The following is a 24070-nucleotide window of genomic DNA, read 5'->3' as shown; positions in this document are numbered from 1 at the left end:
TCTTTGGATCCTAGAAGTTTTATGAAAAAAAAAGAGAAAAGAAAATAAAAAAAAATGAAAAATAAAAAATAAAAAAAATCAAACAAGTTCTTGTTAATCGAACTACGTTCGACTTGATTTCGAAAGAATACGTAGGCAGCCTCTCTCTAGGGTTCAGTCATACCAAAATAAAAATCTATATTCCCCCAAAAGTTGAAACTGCAGGTGTTATAATGGTTCGGCGATGGTTTCGCCTGAGAGGTTCCAAAGTTGTAATTTAATCCAAATCCTTTTTACCCAAATCCTTTTCAAGTCCTTCCGATCAATTAACGAGAATGTTCAAGAATTGGAGGATACAATCACTTGGATATGATGCCACCAAAATGAGAGAAATAAAATAAGAGAGTCTCATTGGTGAAAACCCTCACGGGCACCATAGGACGATGACGAGCAAAGAAAATGAAAATGAGAGAGTCTTGTTAGTGAAAACCCACAAAGGGCATTATAAGGCGATGGTGAGAAGAGAAATGAGAGAGATTAGCTGGTGAAAACCCGCAAAGGGCACTACTGATCGAAAAAAGGATCTTCACAGCCATTGGTATTGACAATCCTGGGCAAGGTTTCTAGGTTTCAAGGCAAAAGTTGTGATGAATTTATAAGAGTCGGACGATTTACACAGATCAGACATCAAGTCCAAAAGGCATGTCATGTTCATTGAAGTCCGCATATACTCCAGATAAGTCATTTTTTCCTTCCCCGAAAGGGATACCTCTTGTCTAAATTCATTGTCCATTCCATTGTTTGTTTTTCTTTGAATCCATTTTGGTATAACTCTGTTCCAAAACTAAGGCAAAGAAGGGATAGCAAGACTGATTTATAGGGCTTTCGTTTGATACAAGCTAATATGCAAGAAGGCACCCAGACTCGGCAGCGACATCAAGTCAACCCCGACTGGCCATGGCAGCTGATGCTTAGAAATCAAAAACTCTTGTAAGGAGGAAATCAAATTGAAAGTGCCTACATGGCAAAATAAAGTTGAATAGGTTAAGTCCCAAGTGGCTAACCGTTTTGGCAAAGTTTGAAAAGCCAAAGGTTCCCCAATTCTAAGAAATTGAAAGTTTCAGAGGAAAGAAGTCGAAAGTGAAATTACCCAAAGGCAAAATAAAGTTGAAAAGGTTAACTCCCACGCGACCAACCGTCATGTAAAAGTTTGACAACTCAAAGGCTCTCCAGGGCCAGAATGTAAGTGGTACTCAGGAAACATCTAGCGGTAGGTTAAAATCATCATCAAAAGAAGAAGGGCACAAAGCCAAGCTGCCAAAAACATCAAGGCCACACACCGACCACCACTTTTAAAACTCACAATTATTCTTTGTTTTGAAGCAGGAACAAAGTAGTGCAGAATGACAATTCTTAAAGGACGAATGTCACAAAGGTAAGTTTCCGCGACATCTCCATTTTTCTTTTATTTTTAGCATGCATCACTATTGTTCATATAGATCATTTATGTAGCTTAACCTAGGTAGAACCTTTTCACCTAGGGGGATCCAGCTCATAGTTCCGGGTAGAAGTACTCTTCGCTCAGGATGTTTTTACGTAGCTTAACCCAGGTAGAATCTTTTCGCCTAGGGGGATCCAGCTCATAGTTCCGGTAAAAGTACTCTTTGCTCAGGATGTTTTACGTAGCTTAACCCAGGTAGAACCTTTTCGCCTAGGGGGATCCAGCTCACAGTTTCGGGTAGAAGTACTCTTCGCTCAGGATGTTTTACGTAGCTTAACCTAGGTAGAACCTTTAAGCGTATGGGGATCCAGCTCATAGTTCCGGGTAGAAGTACTCTTCGCTCAGGATGTTTTACGTAGCTTAACCAAGGTAGAACCTTTTTGCCTAGGGGGATCCAACTTATATTTCCAGGTAGAAGTACTCTTCGCCTAGGATGTTTTACGTAGCTTAACCCAGGTAGAACCTTTTCGCCTAGGGGGATCCAGCTCATAGTTCCGGGTAGAAGTACTCTTCGCCCAGGCTTGTTTTTTGTAGCTTAACCCAGGTAGAATCTTTTCGCCTAGGGGGATCCAGCTCATAGTTCCGGGTAGAAGTACTTTTCGCTCAGGCTATTTTACGTAGCTTAACCCAGGTAGAATCTTTTTCGCCTAGGGGGATCCAGCTCATAGTTCCGAGTAGATGTACTTTTCGCCCAGGTTGTTTTACGTATTTTAACCCGGGTAGAAACTTTTCGCCTAGGGGGATCCAGCTCATATTTCGAGAAGTACTCTTCGCTCAGGATGTTTTACGTAGCTTAACCTAGGTAGAACCTTTAAGCGTATGGGGATCCAGCTCATAGTTCCGGGTAGAAGTACTCTTCGCTCAGGATGTTTTACGTAGCTTAACCAAGGTAGAACCTTTTTGCCTAGGGGGATCCAACTTATATTTCCAGGTAGAAGTACTCTTCGCCTAGGATGTTTTACGTAGCTTAACCCAGGTAGAACCTTTTCGCCTAGGGGGATCCAGCTCATAGTTCCGGGTAGAAGTACTCTTCGCCCAGGCTTGTTTTTTGTAGCTTAACCCAGGTAGAATCTTTTCGCCTAGGGGGATCCAGCTCATAGTTCCGGGTAGAAGTACTCTTTGCTCAGGATGTTTTACGTAGCTTAACCCAGGTAGAACCTTTTTGCCTAGGGGGATCCAACTCATATTTCCGGGTAGAAGTACTCTTCGCCTAGGATGTTTTACGTAGCTTAACCCAGGTAGAACCTTTTCACCTAGGGGGATCCAGCTCATAATTCCGTGTAGAAGTACTCTTCGCCCAGGCTTGTTTTTCGTAGCTTAACCCAGGTAGAATCTTTTTGCCTAGGGGGATCCAGCTCATAGTTCCAGGTAGAAGTACTCTTCGCTCAGGTTGTTTTTCGTAGCTTAACCCAGGTAGAACTTTTTCGCCTAGGGTGATCCAGCTCATAGTTCCGGGTAGAAGTACTCTTCGCTCAGGTTGTTTTGAGTAGTTTAATAAAGGTAGAACCTTTTCGCCTAGGGGGATCCAGCTCATAGTTCCGGGTAGAAGTACTCTTCGCTCAGGTTGTTTTACGTAGCTTAACCCAGGTAGAACCTTTTCACCTAGGGGGATCCAACTCACAGTTCCGGGTAGAAGTACTCTTCACCCAGACTATTTTTCGTAGCTTAACCCAGGTAGAGCCTTTCCTCCTAGGGGGATCCAACTCACAGTTCCAGGTAGAAGTACTCTTCGCCCAGGTAGTTTTTCGTAGCTTAACCCAGGTAGAACCTTTTTGCCTAGGGGGATCTAGCTCATAATTCCGGGTAGAAGTACTCTTCGCCCAGGATGTTTTACGTAGCTTAACCCGGGTAGAACCTTTTCGCCTAGGGGGATCCAACTCATAGTTTCGGGTAGAAATACTCTTCGCTCAAGTTGTTTTACGTAGCTTAACCCAGGTAGAACCTTTTTCGCCTAGGGGGATCCAACTCACAGTTTCGGGTAGAAGTACTCTTCGCCCAGGTTATTTTTTGAAGCTTAACCCAGGTATAACCTTTTCGCCTAGGGGGATCCAGCTCATATTTCTGGCTAGAAGTACTCTTCGCCTAGGTAGTTTTTCGTAGCTTAACCCAGGTAGAACCTTTTTGCCTAGGGGGATCTAGCTCATAATTCCGGGTAGAAGTACACTTCGTCCAGGATGTTTTACGTAGCTTAACTCGGGTAGAACCTTTTCGCCTAGGGGGATCCAGCTCATAGTTTCGGGTAGAAATACTCTTCACTCAAGTTGTTTTACGTAGTTTAACCCAGGTAGAACTTTTTCGCCTAGGGGGGTCCAGCTCATAGTTCCAGGTAGAAGTACACTTCGCTCAGGTTGTTTTACGTAGCTTAACCCAGGTAGAACCTTTTCGCCTAGGGGGATCCAGCTCATAGTTTTTGGGTAGAAGTACTCTTCGCTCAGGTTATTTTACGTAGCTTAACCCAGGTAGAACCTTTTCGCCTAAGGGGATCCAACTCGTATTTCCGAGTAAAAGTACTCTTCGCCCAGGTTTGCTTTTCGTAGTTTAACCGAGGTAGAATCTTTTCACCCAGGGGATTCAGCATTGTTTTTCAGTAATACAGGGCGCCAACCCCTGGTTATATTTCCTTTGTAGTAATACAGGGTGCCAACCCCTAGTTACATTTCCTTTTTCAGTAATACAGGGCACCAACCCCTGGTTACATTTCCTTTTCAGTAATACAGGGTGCCAACCCCTGGTTACATTTCCTTTTGAGTAATAGATTGCACCATCCCCTGGTTACATTTCCTTTTCAGTAATACAGGGTACCAACCCCTGGTTACATTTCCTTACCAGTATCATGGTACACCATTCCCTAGTTGTGTTTTTCGAAATAGGGTCACCACTTCCTAGTCTTCTTACCAGTATAGGGTACACCAATCCCTAGTTGTGTTATCCAACATAAGGTACACCACTCCCTAGTTGATTTGATTTTAAATGCAGGGTACACCACTCCCTGATATCATTGCCAATATAAGGTATGTCATTCCATGGCAACATTTTTACATACATCAATCCTTGGTTGGGACATTCTTTTGGGACAATAAAAGAAAATAATTATGACCTTTTTAGGATACACCATTCCCGTTTTTATATTGCTTTCAATAAAGAAGTAGTTTAGAATTTTGTTACAATAACTCACGAAATTTTTCTAGTGAAAGCTCGGGCAGAAAAATTTCGTTCGTTTGTTTGTTGTGATATCTGAGTAGGTTTTACCTCGAGGCACAGAGTTCGAAATGAACAAAAGAAGAAGTCTCAATCCAGAATAAAGAAAAGAAAAGGAAAATAAGTGAATCCAAATGCAGAAGCAGATGGAAAGGATATGGACTGCTCAAAACATGACTGAAGTTACGAGCTTCATATTTTTCGTTTTGCTCAGAAGAAGCCGTAGAAGAATGAACTAGCACCTACAGCTAGCAAGCATCAGGGTTCAGGTCAGAGTCTTCATGAATAACCAGTCAAGACTCAAGATCAAGTTTGAGAAGACTTATAGATAGGAATCTTGTAACTCATAGCTGATAGGCTTGTTTAGTTTCTTTAGATTTTGATGTAATAGCAAGGCCACGGACCGGAGCCTCGACGGAACCTCGCTTGACTCTCGAACTCATCACTCAATCATTCTACTTGAACTAGACGCGACCTGATTCTCTTATAACCCGGGATATATAGGCTCTTCAAAATCAGGACTCGGTTGCACCTTTTTCTTTTATTTTCTTCCTCTTTTGAATAACGATATGATCAAAAATTAGTCACACGACGCACTTTATCTTTGCCTGAAAACTCTTCATGTTTCCAAGCAAAGAGGGGTAGCTGTGAGAACCTAAATTTTGACTATATTTGAATTTTTCATCACTTTTTAGTATGCAAATATATTTTAAGTTTAATCTATATATTTTAGCTCTTATTTCTCTTTTTATATATTTTACTTAAGAAAATTGAAAACAATAAAACAAAAGTCACATTTTTAATATAAGCTTTATCTTCATTTACAAAGAAAGAAAATGTTTTTCAAAAAATATATTTGTTTGATAAGTAAATTTTGAGCGATTAGTACTTTATCTTGCTATTTCAAGTTTAGGAGTAGTATTTTTATTTTTTCATCTATTAATCAATAAAAGAAAATCAAAATCACAAAAGAAAGAAAGAAGATTTAATTTGGACCAGTTCTCCTAAAGTCTTGCTTTGTTCAAATGTCAAGTCATGACCCAAATTGGACTAAACCTGAGCCCAATAGCCAATGACCCATCAGATTTCCTCCTCCCCAAAACCCTACATCTTTTCATGTCTCATGCTCTCATTCAAGGGATAGCGAGCCGCACCCTCCACAAAAATTCTTTCTTCTTCTTCTTCTTCTTCTTCTTCTTCTTCTTCTTCTTCTTCTTCTTCTTCTTCTTCTTCTTAATCACAACCCCACACCACAAAAAAGAAAAACAAAGCACACAAAGAAAAGAGAGAAAATCGGCAGCAACTAAGGTCCTATTAGGCAAAAGAGAGAAAAAAAAAAAGCACACAAACAACTAAAGTTTTTTTTTTCTTTTTCTTAAACCATTCCGACGAGTTTCGAGGTTATCCGTTCGAGGTCCTATTCGGCAAGTCAAGCTTAACTAAGGTCCATTTTTTTATTGTTAAATTTAGATCTTCATTTTGCAGTTCATCTTGTACTAATTTGTGTCAAGCTTGAATAAAACGTGGATGTATTAATATGGTCTTGTATGTCCGATTGGCTTTTTGGTTTTGGAAGCTTTGGATTCTAAATTTTGCATACTCTACCTATTTGCTCTGGAAATAGTTAAAATATCTATGATTTGGATTCCTCTCTTTTGTTTGTTAGTTGATTCTTAAACAAAAAGTAAATTTTAGTAACAGAAGAACAAAGTTGTTGTTTCGTTAAGATAAGATTTGCTCCATTGGGATTTCAAGTGATATTAAAATTGAGTTGTTGGCCAAATACTTGTCATAGGAAATGTTGGAGTGATTTTATGTCTTTTTCCAGCACATATATTTTTTGGACAGTTTACACCCTTACCAAGTAAATGCTGTTCTTAGGCCATTCATTTAAGTTGTCCAAAGTTAAATTTTTTGGTCCTTCATCTAACATGGATTTTCTTCGTTATTGAACAAGACCAATAGATTTGATGCGCCTTTAAAGTTCTTTTCTTCTTTGCTTTGCCAGCATTATTTGGAATATGGTTGGTTTTAAGCATAGCCGGTACTGTTCTCCATCATAATATAATTTTCATAATCTTTATGCCTCACAATAATCTCAAACTAGTCTTAAAAAAATATTTAAACTATTGAATCCCGTAGATTGCTTTAGGCGTGAATAATAAATCACTGTGATCATGAGTACGGTTTTCGTGGTATGGTCACGATACGTAAATTCCATTCGGGTCACAACTTCTAATAATAACTAAAATAAACATGTTGTAAATCGCGGGTGTGTTTCACGTGGCGCGATTCGCAATGTGCATAAAAACAAACGAGTGTGCGACATCGCGACTTGTTCAAATAAATTTCATAAATAATAAAAGCGGTATAAAAGCGGTAATGTATAAAAGGTTCTAAAACATGTAATAATTCAGATATTCAAGCCAAGTTTAAGTCAATAAAGCGACCGTGCTAGAACCACAGGACTCGGGGAATGCCTTACACCTTCTCCCCGGTCAACAGAATTCCTTATCCGGACTTTGTTTTTGCAGATCAATAATAATATAGTTAAACTTTCCTTTGACTAGGAATTCAAATAAAAGGTGACTTTGAACACCCAAAAATCAATTCTGAGTGGCGACTCTGTAAATAAAATAATCCATATTTCAAAAATTATCACTTTAATTGGAAAAACTCTTTAACCCACAATCCACACACATTATCTTTTTGGGGGGTAGAAAAGGGGTGTGACAGTTTTGTACTATCTGGTTAATGGGAAGGCCATTAATTGATTTGCCTGGGTACTTCAGTACATGCTTGAAAGCATCAGGGATGTTTCATTTTCTGCGAAACATTTTCCCTATGGCTTACTAATCTCTCACATCTTGCAAGTTATGAAACTAGATCTGTCTCTCTATGCACCTAAACCCATCTCCAGCACATATGACAAGACTGCATTTGCCATGATGGGATATACCTTGATTGAGGGAACCTGGCTTAAGAAAGACAAGGCACCTGAATTCATCCCTCAACAGGGCACTGGAGTGATTAAATCTGAAGCCAGCAAATCCTCTTCCTCGGATCAGTTGCTGCTAATGCAATAAAATATTACAGGCATCAAGGAATTGCTAACCTTTATGCAGGAACAGGTGGACAAGATCAGGGCAGTAACCAAGGAAACTAGAACATAAGAGGCTAGGCTAAGGATTACTCTCCAAGCCACAAAGAGGCAAGAAATCAGGGCTATGCAGGATGTAACTGAGAAGCTTACCAAAGTTACCAAAGATATTGATGCCTATGCCTCCTATGACAGTTTCTGCACCAAAGTGATCAACACCTTGAAGTATTTCTTTGGAAGGAATTAAGTGTCTGGGATGTTTAGAAAATCTTTTTATTTTGTTTTATGTGGTGGATGTTAAAACGTTTTCTTTTGGCTATGTCTGGATGGGCATGTCAGTCAACTATGCCCAGTATAACTGCTCTCTATACATATTGTTTTGCCTGCTTAACTAGTACTATTATTAGCTATTGTTCTTCTTGCTCTTTTTGATTGATGTCAAAAAGGGAGAAAAAGAGTACAAAGATAGGGGGATGAACAAGGTAGAGCTCCAAGACAGGGGAGCAGAAGTACACTCATAAAAGGGAAGTATCCCCTAAATTAGTCGAACTCTTTTTAAATTATTGTCATCATCAAAAAGGGAGAGATTTTTAAGTTTATAATTTTAATAATGTTCAATAATCTAAAGAAGCCTTGACTAATGACATCTTATTGTGTGCAGATTCAAAGAGCAACGACATTGATGAAAGAAAGAAGATCAATCAAAGGAAATCAAAGGAACTCAACAGCTATGTATTTTTAACTTTGCATCAAATGGAAAAAGAATCAATCAATCAAAGAACAAAGAAGGAAAGTCAATCAATCAGCCTTGCCAAAGATCCTCAAGCGCGCAAGAAAGAAAAGAGAGCTAATCACGGCTAGAGACCAAATCAAGAATAATCTGTGGAAGCTCTAATCAAGGAGAAATGGAGGAACCAATTCGTCAAGATTAAGAATGAATCTAGTTACACTTTCAAGCTTGATTCATGAGGATACCCTTAGGTCTCACTCTTAGATGTCTATGCCTCACAAGAAAAGGCCTCCAATAATTGCCTCCACACAATCCCAGACGACAAGGAAACAAAAGAAGCTATAAAGTAAAAAGTAAAAGGACATCGGAGGGCACGAAACTACATCATCTGTTTCTACACATTTCTAGTTCTTAGTACAAACATTGTATTCTTGAGTCTACAAGTGTCGCAAAATATAGGAAGAGTTAGAAAACAAAACGAGAGTTGTGTCAACATTAGAAAGAAACATTGTTGATATATATCATTTTTGGTGAACGTACTAAAAACATCACTGCTATAAACTCTTACTGAAGATCTAAGAGAACCCTTGTGACCCAAGGGAACTGGACGTAGGTACTATACCGGTACAAAACCAGTATAAAAATTATTATGCTTCCTCTACTTTTCTGTTTGCTCAGTTTATTTCTGCTGTAATTAATCACTGTGTAAAGTCTAGTCGACTAAATTCCTACATAGTCAATTAAGTTTTATAAATCGACTACAATTCACCCCCCCCCCCCCCCGCCTTATACTTTTAATCAAGTTCAGATTGTGGTTCCAGGAGTCAGAACAGGTTCGTTATATCATTTGGAACTTGTGTTCAAAATTTGAGGTCATTCTGGGTTGATTTGATATTGTTCGGCACGATTTTAGGAAGTTAAAAGTTTAAAAGTTTATAAAGTTTGATTTGAGGTGTGATTCATGGTTCTGAGTTTGTTATGTGGGATTTGAGGCCTCGTGTAGGTCCGTGTTACGTTTTGGGACTTGCTGGCACATTCGAACAGGGTCCTGAGGAGCTCGGGTATGTTTCATATGGGTTCCGGACTATTTTGGGCCATGTTGGTACTGTTGATTTCTGTTGTTTTCTGGTATTTTTGTTGTTCTTTGGGATCGTGAAGAGATTCCTGGAGCTGGGTGATTTTTCTTCTTTGCGTTCGTGACAGTAGAGTCGCATTCGCGTATCTTTGTGAGACTTGAACTTCACGTTCACATGTGTGAGGTCGCGTTCGTGCTGGTAAGCTGGGAGCTAGAAAACCCTTCTTCGCATTCACGTAGTGTTGGCTTCTATGGGCCTCCCGTTTGTGTTGGAGTCATCACGAACACATAAGGCATTTTAGTGGCTGTTCCTTTTTGTTCATCGCGAACGCGATGGTTCTTCCGCGTTCGCAAAGAGATTCCTAGAGCAGATCTATAAGTACTCTATTTCGAAGGTTTTGGCGATTTTATCATATTTTGAGTTATGGAGCTCGGATTTGGGTGATTTTGGAGGCGATATTTACCACATGGAATGGGATAAGTTTCTTTGACTCGGTTTTGATTGCATTCCATATTTCTATCTTCGAATTTGGCATTTTGACTATGAATTTGAAATAGAAATTGGGGATTTTTGCCTAAACTTTCCTAAAGTGAATTATTGAGTTTTAAACTCTTCCCAGTCGGATTTAAGTGAAATTAGTATGGTTGGACTCATAATCGAATGGGTTGTCGGAATTTGTAAGTTTTGTCGGGTTCGGAGGTGCGGACCTGGCTTGACTTTTTGGTTGACTTTGAATAATTGATTAAAGATTCGACCTTTAACGTTTGGGTTTGTTTCTTTTGGCATTATTTGATGACTTTGAGTTGCTTTTGGCTAGTTTCTAGTCGTGCAGAGGTTGATTTGCGTGGGATAAAATTTCTAGAATATTGTTTGGCTTGCTCGATATTTAATTTTGCTTGCTTGAGGTAAGTATCTTACCTAAACTTAGTTGAGTCACATCAGCTATTGATCCTAGGTTTGCCAACGCATCTGCTTCTGCATTCTCTTCTCTTGGAATTTGATTGGCTTTCCACACTCGGAATTAATGCAACAAGTCTCTTACCCTTTTCAAGTATTGTTGCTTTCGTGTCTCTCTAGCCACGTAGTTTTCTTGCATTTGATCAATCACTAGTTGAGAATCGCTTTTGATTTCAATTTGGTCAATTACCATCTCTTTTGCAAACTCCAAACCTGCAACCACTGCCTCATACTCAACTTTATTTTTAGTAATATAGTAACATTTTATCGCATGTCTAATAATCTACACTAAAGGTGATATTAAGACAAATATCCAAACCTGCACCCTTTACCTTTGGGGATCCATCAGTGCATAGAGTCCAAGTTCCCTAATTAGATCTGGTAGATACTCGTACCTTATTTTTAGCTTCAGGAAGTAAACTTAAACTAAACAATGCTAGTACATGTGACTTTATGACAGTTCGTAGGTGATAAACAATATCATATTCACTAAGTTCGATTGCCCACTTAACTAACCTTCATGATAATTCATGCTTATGCAAAATGTTCTATTATGGAAAAGTAGTTACGACAGATATAGGACGACATTGAAAACAAGGTCGTAATTTTCTTGATGACATTATTAATGTCAGCATTAAATTTTTCTAAATGTGAGAGTCTTGTTTCAGCTTCTAGTAATGCCTTACTAACATAATAGATAGGAGACTGCATACCGTTTACTTCCCATACCAGACTACACTTACTGCAACTTTAGATACAATAAAGTAAAAAAGTAACCTATCTTCATCCCTTAGCTTTGATAATAAATACGGTTATGAAAGATACTCTTTCAAATCTCTCAATGCTTGTTGGCAGTCGTTTATCCATTCAAACTTATTTTGCTTTTTCAACAACGAGAAAATTTGAAGCATTTCTCTGAAGATTTTAAAATTTGAAGGTTTGGAAAGCTCATAGTTTTGAACGAGAGTTGACTTTAATGATATCGGGCTCGAATTATTGTTCGGGGAGTTGAAATATCTTCGTTATGTCATTTAGACTTCTGTCCAAATTTGAGGTCATTCTGGGTTAATTTGATATGGTTCGGCACTAGTTTTGGAAGTTGAAAATTCAAAAGTTAAAAAGTTTGAATTGAGGCGCAATTTGTCATTTTGGTGTTGTTATATGTGATTTGAGGCCTCGAGTAGGTCCATGTTATGTTTTGGAACTTGTTGGTATGTTCGAACGGGGTCTCGGGAGGCTCGGGTGAGTTTCGGACGTGTTTCAGATCTTTTCGTTGCATGTTGCACTGTTGATTGTTGGTGTGTCTGTGGTTCTTCGCAATCGCAAAGATGAGGCCGCAATCGCGAAGTGATTCATGGAGTTGGGTATCTTCTTCTTCTTCGTGTTCGCGACAGTAAGATCGCATTCACGTAGAGCTAAGGCCTGGTCTTCTTCGCGTTCGCGTAGGTGTTGAGCTGAGATGGGAAGGTCGGTGGTTTACTCTTTGCATTCGCGATGTTGCTCCCACGTTCGCGTAGGTCAGTGAGTTGTGTAAATCACGTTCACGAGGCTTTTGTTGCGAACGCATTGAGTTATTTGAGGCACTATAACTTGTTCATCGCAAACATGTAGATCGTTCCGCGTTCGCGAAGGGATCACCTGGGTGTGCATATAAGTACTCTATTTTCGGACGTTGAGTTATTTTATCATATTTTGAGCTATCGAGCTCGGATTTAGGCGATTTTGGAGAGGATTTTCACCACATGGATTGGGGTTGGTACTTCCTACTCGGATTTTCTTATATGGATTGGGGTTAGTACTTCCTACTCATATTTGATTATATTTCATGATTCTATCTTCTATTTTGGCATTTGATTGATGATTTTGAAAGAGAAATTGGGGGATGGGGGTGCCTAAATTTCCCTAAAGTGAATTGTTTAGTTTAGAACATAGATTCGGAGTCGGATTTAAGTAAAATTTGTATGGTTGGACTCCTAATTGAATGGGTTGTCGGATTTTATAATTTTTGTCGGGTTCCGAGGTGCGGGCCCGGGTTTGAGTTTTTGGTTGACTTGGGGCTTTTGATTAAAGAATCAACCTTTATCATTTGAGATTGTTTCCTTAAGCATTATTTGATATTTTTGAGTTGCCTTTGGCTAGTTTGAGATGTTCGAAGGATGATACGCGCGGCATGGCATCTTTGGAGTATTGTTTGGCTTACTCGGTATTGGATTTGGCTCGTTCGAGGTAAGTGACATATCAAAACATTGATTTGAGGGTATTTAACCCTGAGAACTATGTTATAAGAGATGTATTGAGGTGACACACATGCTTGGTGAGGAGCGTGTGGGCATGCACGGGGGAAATCATGATTCTAGTTGACTATTAGACTGTGACCGAACTTGTTTTGTTATTATTCTTGTTACATCCATGTTCTCCCTACTTGTTTGATTGTATGAGTTGTGAATCATGTTAGAAATCATGTTTAAGTCGTATGCTTATCCAGTTGAGACCTAATGACACTATTTCAATTATTTTAAGTTATCTGCTCTAACTGTAATTATATACTGAGTCATGATTCTTTATTTGCATATCATATCTCAGTCTTTGTTCATAATTCATTGTTATATCACATGTTATCATTGTGTGGGCTGAGTGGTACGAGATTGTGAGCCCATGAGACTTGCGAGATTGATGATTGAGGTAGGCTTGAGAGCCGTGTTGTGAGTATTTTTATGGATCGGGTTGCATATCCCAGCAGTCCATATTGGCTTTATTACTATTATTATTATTAATATGGATTAGGTTGCACTCCGCAACAGGACTATTGGATTTATTATTACTATAGATCGGTCTTCACGCTGCAGCATGCCTATTGGTTTTATTATTATTATGGATCGAGCTGCATGCCGTAGAAGGCCTTATTGGCTTTGATTAGCGCTTGGGCAGGATCCGCTCCTCTGGAGTATGACATACCAGCAGTGAGTGTAGGCATAATTATATATATATATATATATATATATATATATATATATATATATATATATATATATATATATATACACACACACACACACACACACACATGCTTTGGCGAGGGACTTATGAGCCAGGCAATCGTACAGTGCTGAGTGATTTTGTGTGTGTGTGTGTGTAATGAAGTGGGCATTTGAGACAGACAGCTTGAGTATGTATGAGGATGAGAGTACTTGGGAATATCACTGTGAACTCATTCATTTGACATGAATATTTGGTATGTATGCATAGATATGCATTTTTCTTATGTTATACGGTATTGTGACATTCATGATTTGACATGTACATTTGACATGTAGGCATTGAGAAGTATATCCCTCATGTTACACGGTATATGATATTGATGACTTGACATGCATATTGACATGTAAGCATAAAGATTTACTTTCCTCATTTATCTTATTATGAAATATCTTTTCTGTTGTTGAATGGTTTGGGAAAAATCACAGTTTTCTGAAATACCCTCATATTTTGGTGATTTCGGTGAAGGATTTGGGTTTTATTATTATACCTGAAAAGCATGTCTATTTTTCTGTAACTGTGAACGAGCTGAGCATAATAGCTTTTGAGTTATTACTTGTATTGCTTTCATTATATTGTTACGAGTTGTTCTTGGTTATTGGTGTTGGACTCTGAATATTTTTCGAGCTCATCACTGCATTCAACCTAAGGTTATGTTTGTTACTTATTGAGTACATGGGGTCAGTTGTACTCATACTACACTTCTGCACCTTGCATGCAGATTTTGGAGCTGATGATGATGTGTATGGCGGGAGCTGGCATTGAAGATGTATATATGTTCTGGTTATAGCTGCCTCTTATTCATGGTAGCTTTAGATTTATAAATATGTTCATGTATATCCCGAAGACATGATGTATTTATTTCATACCAGTTTTGTAAACTCTAAGTCTTAGAAGCTCATGATTTGTACTACCAGTCCTTGTGTTGTTGTATAAAAGTTCAGCTATTTAATCATTTTTTTCTCAGTAAATCTCATTTGAATTGGATTATTGTTAACTGGCTTACCTAGCGGGTTTGGTTAGGTACCATCACGACTAGTGGATTTTGGGTCGTGACAAGTTGGTATCAGAGCTCTAGGTTCATAGAGTCTACAAACCATGAGCAAGTGTCTAGTAGAGTCTTGCGGATCAATATGATGATGTCCATACCTATCTTGGAGAGGCTACATGGCATTTAGGATAAACTTCCCATCTTTCATTCCTTATCATGCTGCATTGATTCAGTTTGAAGTGCAAATCTTTGAATTCCTTCCACTCACTCGTATGCGTATGTGAGTGTTTGGTATCAATTGTGCATCAAAGCTTGTGATTTCCATGGATGAGGGGCGAGATGTGCTTTTTCTATATTGATGATGGGCCAGCCTGGAGGACTTGAGGCCGGGTTTTAACCCCAGCTTGGGCGCAGTGATTTCAGTTGTGTGAGTATGTGCTTTTAGACTTCTATATCTGATGGTGTCTCTATGAGTGGGATTGGTGGCTCGGTGTGTGGTTGGATAGCTATATGATGTGTATCATGTTACTTCAGGATATGTTTAGATGGCTTTGATGTTACCAGAAGGGTTGCTTGGGATGTAAAAAGACTATTGGATGCTTGATTTCTGTCTTGATGTGTTGTACAGTCACGAGTTATGATCGTGTTGAGGGATCTTTCATGTTGTTTATTTGTGGAACGAAGTAGATTCTCATGCCTAGTTGATGAGTTCAGACTCAGGAAGATTAAGTAATTGCGTAGTAGTTGTAGTTGTGAAAGGGTATAGAGAAATGTTAGTTTGAGACTAATAGCCTATTTGGCCAAGCTTCTCCAATCCTAGAAGTATTTTTATTTTCAAAAAAGTGCTTTTTCAAAGTATAAGTCTTTGGCCAAGCTTTTGAAAAAAAAAAGTACTTTTGAAGAGAAGCATAAGAGGTTTTGGAGAAGCAGAAAAAAGTAGCTTCTCTCCAAAAGTACTTTTTTGAAAAGTACTTTTTGAGAAAAAATACACTTAAAAATAATTTTTAAAAGCTTTGCCAAACACTAACTGCTTGCTCATAAGTACTTTTTAAGTTAATTAGCCAAACAAAAACTGCTTCTCACCAAAATTACTTTTGAGAAAAGCACTTTCGAGAAAAAGTACTTCTCAAAATAAGCTGATTTTTGTAGCTTGGCCAAACAGGCTAGAAGCAGGTGGGTTATCACCTGAGGGGTAATCTACGGATGTGTGATCCTTATGATATTGTATGGAGAGTTTCTTTCTACTAGTGGGTTATATGTGTTGCGATTTGAGTTTGGGTTGGTTGAAAAAGTTGACTTGACTATCACGAGGATGAATGAGAACTTAGCAGATAATTTGAGGTATTTTATGGTTTGCATTACATGAGTTTATGAAGGATTTAGTTGAATTTCAGTGCAGGATTATGGAAATAATGGAGTAAGGGTATTGTGGGTTATTGGATGTTTTGTTCTATGGCTTCAAGCCAAGTGAGGGAGTCTACTATTATCGATCAGATTGCATGGTTACATGTTGTAATAATATCAGTCTAAGGCATGTTTGAAAATCAGTTATGACTTGAAGATGTTGATTTTGAGGATGACTCGAGTAAGGAATTTTTGGATGCGTGATGTGTTACACTTTATGAATACATGGAAATCTTGGAATGATTGAGTTTGTTATTCGTGATGGATGTAATATGCTAAGAAAAGGGGGTCACTCGGTTGCGTTCAGGTGGAGTTACTTCTTCGGGTGATGTTGTGCTAATGTGGCACAGGTCGTTCAACCTGTTTAGGTGATGCAATTGAGATTTGAGCAGAGTGGATGACTCTCGAGAAGGTTCTAATAGATTCAAGATTTTTATGTGGCAATTGAGAATTTTCTGGATTTGTGTATGGCTAGAATCTAAGATTTGCATCGGATGGTGTCGGTACTTATGGTATTTCTTTATCACTATGGAATGTACATTTCAGTATCGTAAAGTTAAAAGGAACAACTTTAAATTCACAGAAGGTCTCTTCAGAGTGGGTGTCTCGGTTGTGGTACTTTTGGGGTGCTTAAGAGGGAATACAACGGCTTATGGGCCTTAGGGCAGTGTGGTATTATGCTAGGATCTCTTGTGAGATTTGGGTAAGGATCGTGGTGTTCTGGCAAGGTAAGTGTCAACTTGAGGGTGATTCAGAAGGAAGTCGGAGAAATAGGATAGCTTGGTAGTAGGTTGGATCAACACGGTAATGGATATGGTCAGTTTTTTGGGTACTTATGATATGGTAAGTCTCTACAGGTGTTTTGTGACAATACTCTTGGGTTTGGCAACCTGTGTGACTTGGTTGAGCTAGAAGAATTTAGTTCTGATGGTTTGGTTATGTGCATATGGGTTTCGTAGAGTTCTCTATGATTTCTACCACGGGTTGAGATGGATATCTCCTACCGACATGAGAATATGTTGCATACTGTAATTTTCTCCTGGATGGAACCAAATGGAAGGTTTCTAGCTAGTTGAGTATGTATTATGCTTATGTCTCAGAGTTGATAATGAGGTTCTCGTATTTTCATATGATGTCCTGATAAAGGTAGTGCATGGTGTGAGATTGGATTTGCATGTGCAAGTATACGGTTCAATTTCAAAAGCAAGGTCATGAGTTTATGCAGCACAGACGATTTCAAATGGTGAGAAAAATGTTGGCACTATTTGGTGTTACTTGAGAAGAGTGTATATTTAGAAAGCGCACTGAGTTTTGGCTTAAGGATGCTTCATTGGTATTGTGGTACTCGCTTGGTTGATCGACTGCTAATATTCAAATTTTTGCTATGTGACACGGAAGAATTATAGAAGTATTTCTCGTGGGATGAGCGTGTATAAGAGATGTGTTAGATATTTGAGTGGTGGAGTTGGGATCATACATGGTGATTCATGTGTTCTATGGATTTGGAGACTGAGAGTTCTCAAAAGCAGATTGTTTCATGGTTGTGGACTGTGAAGATGTGGTCAAAGTTAGCTAGATGGTAGTATTTGTTATGGTTAGATCAGTGTGGACTATTGGAGGACTATTTATCCGTTTGGGGATGACCGAAGTTAATTTAGGGGCTCATTGGTAGGCCTAATGAGGATGTGTATTATACATCGTTTCGGATTTGTTGACTCAGAATTGTTAGTGTTGAAGGGTGTGTCATTCGGTTAGAGCTGAGCTTGTTCGTGTTCTAACATGTTCTATGTGTTACTCTTCTATGCTACGAGGGGTCATGATTTGTTGGTTATATGCACTCATGATGCATTTTGTTTGGGCCTTGTAGCGAAATTCGAGCGAGATGGTTATTAGGGTGTCGAATGGTTGATTGCGCCTTGGTTAGGGTCTTTCCGGGCTGTAGTATATTGTGTTATTCGCTTCTATATGGTTATGGTCATGCACTTCATGTAATTGATGTCGAATTTTGTGTGGTTGTTGATTTTGAGCATTGTGGCTTGGCGCATGTCATATGGACCGGTGTTTGGATGGGGTCACTCCTTTGTGATAGATTCGTATGTCTTGGTTCTACTATGCATGATGGGTTCATAGCATTGCGTTTGTGGTGGTACTTGTTGAGCTTGCATGACGGTTCTCTCATTTGAGTCATTTTCCATGTTGAGTACATTTGAATTGTTGCTTATTGGTGCACGGATTGCACGGTTTGTGGCTTTAGGTTGTATTGGTGTGGCATGTCAGTACAATATGTGTGTTTGATGAGATAAGGTCATTAGCCCTAGAATGGATGCTATTGGATTTGATTATGGTATGTTTGGAAAAATAATATCGGAAGTCAGCTTAGAATTTGGCTTTGGTTCTTGTCGGACGAGAGAGAGCTCCATGAATTGTTGATCCGATGAGTGGTTATGAGTTTCTGCGTGCTTCTTTCATCATTGGCAGTGAACGAAGGTTTTGACCGAGGCTTTATTTGATATAAGGTTTATTACCCGTATCGGGTTTGTTTTATGGCAGCTACTTTAGTTAGAAATTATTACTACGAGTATGCAATCTATGTGTTATATCATATGATTACATCTTGGGTTATTGTTGTGGCTTGATACAGCTTGTTCAAACTTATACAGTATGTAGATGTGAGATTCGGGTCTTGTAATGAATTTCGGATGTTGGGAATTGGGTTGTAAGGTATACGGACTGGGGTTGAAGTAAGGATCTCCAGTTATGTTGCATTGTCAGGCTTATATGGATTGGGGTAACATGGGATCACCCCCGGGTAGATGCATGGTAAGGTTACACAGTGATTTGATGACTTTGGAATGACTATTGGCACGTTCGAGGACGAACGAATGTTTAAGTGGAGGAGAATGTAACGACCCAACCAATCATTTTGAGAATTGCATTCTGTTCAGCTGTTTAAAGTCTTGAGTAGCTTCATATGATGTATTATGAATTGTGTGAATCATCGATTTCGGTTTTCAGGTGATTTGGAATTAGTTTGGAAGAATGATTTTCATGTTTGAAGCTTTAAATTGGAAGAGTTGACCAAGATTGACTTTTGTGTATTTGACTTCGGATTGGAGTTTGGATGGTTCCGTTAGGTCAGATGGTGATTTTGAACTTGGGTATATGCCCAGATTTGCATTTGGATATTTCTAGAAGTTTTCGGTACGAATTGGCAAAAGTTAGAAATTTGAAGGTTTGGAAAGCTCATAGGTTAGACCGAGAGTTGACTTTGATGATATCGGGATCGAATTGTTGCTCTGGGAGTTGGAATATCTTCTTTATGTCATTTAGAACTTGTGTGTAAAATTTGAGGTCATTCCGGGCTGATTTGATATGGTTCAGCACGAGTTTTGGAAGTTGAAAATTCAAAAGTTCTTCAAGTTTGAATTGAGGCATGATTCGCTGTTTTGATATTGTTATATGTGATTTGAGATCACGAGTAAGTCTGTATTATTTTTTGGAACTTGTTGTTATGCTCGGACGGGGTGCCGAGAGACTTGGGTGAGTTTCCGACGTGTTTTGGATATTTTCGCCGCATGTAGCATTGTTGATTACTGATGTTTCAGTTAACCTTCGCGATCACGAAGATGGGGCCACGATCGTAAAGTGATTCTTGGATCTGGTATATTCGTCTTCACGTTTGCGACAGTATGACCGCATTCGTGTAGCGCTAGGGACTGGTCTTCTTCGCGTTCGTGCCTGCTTCTACGCGTTCGCGTAGTTTGAGCCACATGGATTGGGGTTAGCACTTCCTACTCAGATTTGATTATATTTCATGACTCTATCTTCGATTTTGGCGATTGATGATTTTGAAAGAGAAATTGGGGGGAGGGGGTGTCAAAATTTTCCTAAAGTGATTTTTTGAGTTTTGAACATCGTTTCGGAGCCGGATTTGAGTGAAATTAGTATGGTTGGACTCGTAATTGAATGGGTTGTCGAATTTTGTAATTTTTGTCGGGTTCTGAGGTGCGTGCTCGGGTATGAGTTTTTGGTTGACTTGGGACTTTTGATTAAAGATTCAACCTTTATCATTTGGGATTGTTTCCTTAAGCATTATTTGATGTTTTTGAGTTGCCGTTGGCCAGTTTTGAGTCGTAAGGTTAATACGCGCGGGATGGCATCTCTGGAGTATTGTTTTGCTTGCTCGATATTGGATTTGGCTCGTTCGAGGTAAGTGATATCTCAAAAGTTGGATTTGAGGGTATTTAACCCTAAGAACAATGTTATAAGAGATATATTAAGGTGACGCACATGCTAAGTGAGGAGCGTGTGGGCATGCACCGGGGAAATCATGATTCTAGTTGACTATTAGAGTGTGACCGGACTTGTTTTGCTGTTATTCTTGTTACATCCATGTTCTCCCTACTTTTTGATTATATGAGTTATGAATAATGTTAGAAATCATGTTTATGCTATGTGCTTATTCAGTTGAGACATAATGAGGTTATTTCTGTTGTTTTGAGTTATCTGCTCAAACTGTAATTATATACTCAGTCATGATTCTTTATTTGCATATCATATCTCAGCCTCTGTTCATAATTCATTGTTACATCACATGTTATCATTGTGTGGGTTGAATGGTACGAGATTGTGAGCCCATGAGACTTGCGAGATTGATGATTGTGGTGGGCCTGAGAGCCATGTTGTGAGAGTTATTATGGATCGGGATACATGTCGCAGCAGGCCATATTGGCTTTATTACTATTATTATTATTATTATTATTATTATTATTATTATTATTATTATTATTATTATTATTATTATTATTATTATTATTATTATTATGGATCGAGATGCACACAGCGGCAGGCCTATTAGATTTATTATTATTATGGATCGGACTGCACGCTGCAGCAAGTCTATTGGCTTTATTATTATTATGGATCGGGTTGCACGTCACAGAAGGTCTTATTGGCTCTATACGGCATCACCCTTCGTGCTTTAACCTCTTATGATTAATAAAAATGTGCACGGTATCACCCTTCATACTTTTATCCTCACATTCACTCAATCAATGATATCAATATGCAAATGAGGCACGGCAACACCCTTCGTGCTCTTCACTCTTCCTCACCATGCAACAACAACAACACAAATATCAAGCAAGGTGGAAAATAAATTTCAATCTCAACAATAGTGTTAGAATAAGCAAACTCAACTTTCAACATCACAACAATTTCAACATAAGCAATAAGCCCGAAAGCGAATAGTCAAAGAATAAACTATCTATCTAAGGCATGGAAGGCATATTAAATGAAACAACATGGTACAAATAAGGAAAATTGCACCTGCATGCTTTAACCCATGATAGCACATATACACTTGTCTCCTTGCATATACGTCGTCCCCACACATAATTCACGTACCAAATAGACCAAATAAGTCTTAATTTCCTCAAGTCAAAGTTAACCACGATACTACCTCTTTCCAGAGTCAAATCAATAATCAACCATGACTTTTCCTTTAGAACAAGACTCCAAACCAATCGAATCTAGCCAAATATAGTTCAAATAATTCGAAACAAGCTTTAGAAACTACCCACGAGTAAAACAGGTTCAATCTTTAATGAAATTGAAAAGGTCAACAAACGCCAACCCCGGGCTCGCTTGGTTGAAATTCGAGATCAGACCAAATCCCGATTATCCATTCACACCCGAGCAGAATATGTGATTTGTTTCAAAATCTGACCTCAATTCGAGGTCTAAATTGCAATTAAACCAAATTCCTAAATTTTACCCAAAACCTCTAATTTCTACTTTTAAGCTACTAAATTTAAGGACAAAAATCAATGGGTGTTTATGGAAATACATCAAAACTAGTTGAAAAAGCACTAACCAATGAAGTTGTGATGAAAATCTCTTCAAAAATCTCTCCAATTCGTGCTCTAGGTCTAAAAAATGGTGAAAGATAGTGCAATACCGATTTCAGTTTTTTTATATAACTGGGAGTCAGGTGCTCTTCGCATTCGTGGAGCACCTGCCACGTTCGATAAGTTCACAGGCCAATTGGCCTTCGCATTCACGAGTTCTGCACCGCGTTAACGAAGTCATCTCCCCAACCAAGCTTCTGCGTTCACGACCAAGAGGTCGCATTCGCGATGGAGACCTCATCCGCCCTCCCCAAATATCCCAAGCCTAATTGTTTGGGTGAGGTCTGTCGCATAGCCCTATCATGTCTCAAACAGATAAGCACATAACCTAGACACGATTTCTAGAATGAATGATAGCTCAAGTAGTCATACAAGTAAAGAAAACACAAAAATAACGGGGCATGATAGCAAAACAAGGCACATAATAGCCTAAAGTCTACCATGGTCATGAATAACCGCCGGTGTACACACATACGCATGTCACCTAGCACGTGCGTCAACCCCAACTTATCTCAAATATCATAGCCAATGGGTAAACTACCCTCAAACCAAGTTTAGACAAATTACTTACCTCAAAGCGCGTGAATCAATACTCCAAAAAGCCCTTCTCATGCAAATCGATCTCCAAACGGCTCAAAACTAGTCAAAAATAACTCAATAATGTTAAACACGGCTATAGAAATCAATTCTAAGTAATAAAGCTCCAGTCTTTATCAAACTGCAAAACTTCAACGCCTGCATCACGAAATTTAACCAAAGTCACAAATCCCGACTACCCATTAGAATACGAGTCTAAGTATACAAGTTTCATCCAAATCCGACTCCAAATCGGGGTTCAAATCTAGAATATTCATTCTCCAAAATTTCTTACAAAAATCCCAATTTTCTCCCTTATATTTCACCAGCCAAAAGACAAAATCAAAGATAGAATCATGAAGAATATTCAAATTCAAGGTAAGAACACTTACGCAATTCAAGTGGAAAAACATCACCTCAAAAATCGCTCTAATCCGAGCTCTCGATCTCAAAATATGATAAATGAAATCAAACCCTCGATCAAAATATATTTTGCCCAGTGATCTCACATCTGCGGCCCATTTTCCGCTTCTACGAAGTCGCATCTGCGACCGAAGTCTTGCTTTTGTGAGCTCCACTTAATCCTCGAACCTCTCGCATCGGTGGAGCATTACTACGCTTCTGTGATACCGCTGCTGCGACAAAGAGCAAGCTTCTGTGCAACTCCCCCAGGCATGCCAGCTCCGCTTCTGTGCCCAGCACTCCGCACATACGATTTCGCTGATGCGAAAACATCTCTGCATTCACGAACCTCTCCTTTCCTAACCAGCCTTCACACTTTCGCTCACTAGTCCGTACCTAGGAACTCGTACCTACGCAACAAACCTTGCAGGTGAAAAACCACCAGACTAGTACCGCTAATTAGCTCCAAAATGATCCAGAATCCATCTGAAACACACTTGAGTCCCTAGGGACCCCGTCCAATCAAACCCACCAGTTCCAAAAAATAACACGTACCTACTCGAGGTCTCAAATAGCACAAAATAACATCAAAATCACAAATCGCACCTCAATTCAAGCTTAATGAACTAATCAAACTTCAAACTTCCAAACTCATGTTGAACCACGTCTAACAAACTCGAAACGACCTCAAGTTTTGCACACAAGTTCCAAATGACATAATGAACCTATTCCACCTTCCAGAACGATAATCCGAACCTGATAGCCTCAAATTTAACTCTTGGTCAAACCTATAAACCTTCCAAATCTTCAAAGTTCCAGCCAAATAGAACCAAATCAACCTAGGAACCTCCAAATCCAAATTTGGACATACGACTAAGTCCAAAATCACCATGTGAACCTATTGGAACCCTCAAAATACCATTCTGAGGTCATTTACACAAAAGTCAAACTTCAATCAACTCTTATAACTTAAGCTTCCAACCATGAAATGTTCCAAATTCACTCCAAACTTCGCCGAAACCAAACAAACTATCCCCGCAAGTCACAAAACAACAAATAATATATGGGAAGCATAAAATAGGGTAACAAGGCTCAAATACACAAAACACCTGGCCGGGTCGTTACATTTTCCCCCTCTTGAACAAACGCTCATCCTCGAACAAGTTTAGAATCAAACGTATTTGCTTCGCATATCATGTTCGATCTCCCAA

General features: G+C 39.0%; 1 protein-coding gene and 1 long non-coding RNA gene across 2 annotated transcripts in view; both read left to right on the top strand.

Moving 5' to 3' along the window:
• Positions 1–24070, top strand: part of LOC104120579 (ras-related protein RABD1-like) — a 142611-nt gene that overhangs the window by 72052 nt on the left and 46489 nt on the right. The window lies entirely within an intron of this gene.
• LOC104091502 (uncharacterized) lies at positions 5573–9080 on the top strand. Its single transcript, XR_685167.2, has 2 exons — positions 5573–6122; positions 8440–9080. It is a non-coding gene; the product is annotated as an uncharacterized lncRNA (long non-coding RNA).

This window comes from Nicotiana tomentosiformis, chromosome 7 (genome assembly GCF_000390325.3).
Source record: "Nicotiana tomentosiformis chromosome 7, ASM39032v3, whole genome shotgun sequence".
Classification (NCBI taxonomy): domain Eukaryota; kingdom Viridiplantae; phylum Streptophyta; class Magnoliopsida; order Solanales; family Solanaceae; genus Nicotiana; species Nicotiana tomentosiformis.
Note: the sequence above shows the minus strand (reverse complement) of the source record. Positions and strands in the feature narration are given on the sequence as shown.